The 4,282-nt window shown below is 42.0% G+C and overlaps 1 pseudogene across 1 annotated transcript; it reads left to right on the top strand.

The window, feature by feature from the left end:
* The first annotated feature begins 1,929 nt into the window (after positions 1–1,929).
* On the top strand, positions 1,930–2,768 carry LOC110307735 (annotated as a pseudogene). Its single transcript, XR_002379458.1, has one exon. The product of XR_002379458.1 is annotated as an SIN3-HDAC complex-associated factor pseudogene (transcript).
* Positions 2,769–4,282: the final 1,514 nt, after the last annotated feature.

The raw sequence follows: 4,282 nt of genomic DNA, 5'->3' as shown, positions 1-4,282 counted from the left end.
AGGAGGAAATCAGGTCATTGATGGTTTACTTTTAAGGAGGATATTAGAAATCCAGTCTATTCTCATTTCTCTCCGCTTCTTGAATGCCATGAAGTTGTCAGTTTCCTCTGCTATGTTCTCCCCACCATGATGATTTGCCCAGACACAGGCCCGAACGCCCAAATGCCCATGGACTGAAATGACAACTAAAATACCCCCTTTCTCAGGACTGGAGGGATGGCTCAGCGGTTAAGAACACTTGCTGCCCTTGCCGAAGACCCAGCACCCACATCAAGCTGCTCAAAACCACCTGTAACTCCAGCTCTGGGAGATTTGATGACTTCTTCTGGCCTCTGTGGGCACTTCACTCACATACATACACATACACATAATTAAAAATAATTTAAAAAAATAAAGCAGAAGAAACCCTCATTTTAAGTTGTTTGTTTCAGGTATTTTAACCCACTGACAGAAAGCTAACACACCAGTGGTACATCCATTATTCACCAGCTACTGGCCAATTAGACAGGAGATCGAGAAACAGAATTAACCTATAAGAATGGTTCCCCATAGCAATCTTGGCATTAAAAGAAAAAAAGTCCCAGAAACTCCCAGAGTTCTTCCATTCCCCCGTGGACAAGAATAGACAACAAAACCAGGGCAAAGTTGCTACCTAGAAATATTTTATGATTTCTCATGTTGCTATGTAATTGGGATGTTTTCTCATTAAATATAGAATAGCATAATCTTACTGAATCCAAACAATTTCAAGAATATTATTCCCTCAAAAACTCAGCATGCAAACTTTATGTAAAGCAGTGGCTAGCTGGGATTTAATGGCTATCTTGGGGCTTGGTAAAACGGTGTGGTGTTATTTGGATGATTTTGTCCAGGAATAATTGTTTCATTCATATTGAACACCAGGAAGGCTGGAAGAATTTAATAATTTATATTGAATTAAGTTAAATAATCTAGCCAGCACACCTAATGAATCATCAACTGCATCCTGATTGGTGGAGATGAGGCATTATCCCCTAGAGAGTAGCTGCTTTCTCAACATAACCAACCAGGCATACTACAGAGAAATTTGCAAGTTAGCCAATATAGTTGCACAAAGATGAACCAAATATATGAGACAGATATGGAATTCCCCAGAGCATGAGCTGACCAGTGCAGGCTTGGTGGTGAATACTAAGCAATTATTACAGAAACAATTTAAAGTTAACCCTCAAATTTATTAAATCAATGCAAGTTATGTTGCCTGAGAAATTAACCATGTTCCTCATTGTAGGGTTGCTAATTACTGCTAGCATAAGCATGCCTCTTGGGCAAGTGCAAGAATGTTAGACTGGCTTTTGTAAAAATGCTGACCATCTATAAAGAGAGAAGACACGGTCATGAAGGAGAGCAGAGAGGCATCTCTGAAACATGGACGGACCTTCACCATCCACTTACCTCAGCCATTTTATTACGGCACTCTGTAACATCAGGAAACACTGGGGCGATTAGTGTGTGCTCTAGAAACAGGCCACTTCATAGTGTACGTGAGCTCTGTGCCCTGTGAAAACGGAGACTTGACTGTTGACGTCGCTTTGTAAAGAGGGATCACAAGTGATTCGATGTCTTCTTGAGGGTTGTTTTTGCCTAGGAAAATAATCACAGCCGGGTCTGTGGCTAGATAGTTCAGCTGTACCTTCCTTAACAACAAAATGCACCACGTATTGGGAACCATTTGCCTTCTTACATCATTCTTCACCTTGCCCCCATGAAATTGAAATTATTAATAAAATATAACATTTACTAATCACTATGTCTGCTAAATGTATATACACACACACACATTCTTAGACATTATCACTGTCCACATTTTAGGATGCCTAAAAGGAAGCCCTAGCCAGGGTGCCGCACCTGCGCAGAGGAAAAGAGGAACTCCGGTCCTGGTAGCAACTGAAGAACTGCTGGAGACAATCTTTCTGGACTCCGCGCTGACAGAGGGAGTGCTTGCACAGGGTTGGCCTGGTGCAGTTTGCATCATGGGATGCTGCTACATGTGGAAGCTTTGAGCCAGAAGAAAAGATGTTTGGTTTTCACAAGCCAAAGATGTACCGAAGTACAGAGGACTGCTGTAGATGCAGAGCCAAGCCCTCCAGCTCGTGGTTCACGGACAGTAAACGTTACAAAAAGGATTTCCAGAGCTGTTTTGGGTTACATGAGACTCGCGCGGGAGACATCTGCAACACCTGTATGCTGCTTGTGAAAGGATGGAAGGAGCTGCCGGCAGGATCCAAACAACAAACAAACAAACAAACAAACAAAACTGAAATCATGTGGTAGATGCAAGAGCAGGCCCCAGTCTAAAGACAACATCAAAATCAAAGAAAGTGAAAACTCTATCTGGAAATAGGATAAAAGGCAACCAGATCAGTAAACTGCAGAAGGAATTTAAACTCCACAATTCTGATGCTCACGGCACCTCAAAGGCCTCTCCAGCCGAGTCTCCATGCTACAGTAACCAGTAGAACTCCGCTTTTTTTTCCTTCTTAGATCTTACCTACTGGAAAAGACAGAAAATATGTTGTGGGATCATCTACAAGGGCCGTTTTGGGGACGTCCTCATCGACATTCATCTCTTCAAGCCTTGCTGCAGCAGTAAGAAAGCAGCTGCCTCTGGATACGTGCTATTCTGCCAAAAGACATTTTCTAGAATACTTTTTGATGGGTTACCCTCCTTACCCTTCATCCAACAAACTCTGAAGCCAGCTTACTGCAAGAAAAAGAAGTATACATAATATTTACGATGCTGAGCATTTTGTAGGAAAGCTGAATGCTGCTGTAAAGTGCTCTTTAAGTCTTTTTTTTCTTTTTTAAAATCCCCTCTAATGAATGAAATTAGGGGAATTTCAGCAGACAGACATGGGATTTGTTGTGTATTGAACCATATGTAGTTTAGTCTTTCTGTGGAGAGGCAGTGGTTGGGGCATTTTTAAATGGCTGGTTACCTTGTTTTCCCTCGTGATAATTTTTTATAACTCAGTAGCATGTCCTGCCCCTAGAAGGTAGTTAAACTTTTTTAAATGCTAAGGTGTTGCCAAAGTTCTGATGGTTCAGACCTGTACTACTGATTATTAAGCAGGACAGACTGAGCTTTCTGCCACCAGCTTGAAGGAGGAAGCAATTTCTGAACACACAAGTAGCACCGTGTCGCCTCCCTTTATCTTCATATTGATAAAAGACTTTATGTGGATCTTGTAAAACAGAACCAGATCTCCTTCTGGGGAAGGCCTTGCCTCTAGGATGGGCAAGGTCGACTAGGGATAGTACCAAAGCATCACCACAAAGTAGAGAGCACATGGTTAGAAACTACTTAATCAGAATGTGTAAGTCCTGGGGATGCACGGGGCACAGTTGATGCTGCTTGGGACACGTTTCTTAGAGGGCTTACAGTATGTAAATAATTGACATTGGTGTTAACATGACTGTCTGGGATTCACTGAAATCCACACGGTTCAGTTCTAGCTCTGGGTTACCTCAGTTGAGCTTTGTGGGGGTTTTATCGACAGAGAAGTTCTTTGCCTTGTCATAGACCTTATTAGGGCTTGGGGCTTTGTTCTTTCGTTGTTTTCCTCTCACTATTTAAAGCTGACTAGAAGAGAAGAGTTGTGTGTTGAGGCTAAGTTGGTTGGCCAGGTTGGCTTCTTGACATCAAGATAGCTGAATGGAGCTCCACACCTCTAGATCTCAATGATTCGGTTGGCTTCTCGGTGGAACCCAACTGAAGTTGTCTAATTGCCTCTTCTCAGAGTTCAGGAAAAACAGTAGTGCCACTTGAGACCTCGTAGAGGAGGTGTACGTGGCTGCCTTAGTATTCTGTTCCTCATGATTATTTTAGAAACTGGATTTTAAAAAGTCTTTTAGAGTTTCACAACAAGGAGAAGCCACCTCTTGTGGTATCCTATAGTTTTACATTGTGTATTTCTTCCTCTTGGGAAAAACCTACCTAGTACAAGCTACCACATGCACAGACAGCCCAATGAGTGGGCCATTTCTCCACAACCCTGGTGTAGAACAGAGCCCAGCCATTACCATTCTCCTGCGTTACTTTGACATGGGATTTTTTTTTGTACATTTTGGCTGCAGTATTGGTGGTAGAATATACTTTGATGGATCATCTCTACTTCTGTATTTATTTATTTATTACTAGACCTCAACCACAGCCTTCTCCCCCTCCACTCTCTGCCTGTAGGATGTACTGTTTGTACTTATGCACTTTGTATTACTATATTACAAATCTACAGATCTGTTT

The sequence above is a fragment of the Mus caroli genome, chromosome 13 (genome assembly GCF_900094665.2).
Source record: "Mus caroli chromosome 13, CAROLI_EIJ_v1.1, whole genome shotgun sequence".
Classification (NCBI taxonomy): Eukaryota; Metazoa; Chordata; class Mammalia; order Rodentia; family Muridae; genus Mus; species Mus caroli.
Note: the sequence above shows the minus strand (reverse complement) of the source record. Positions and strands in the feature narration are given on the sequence as shown.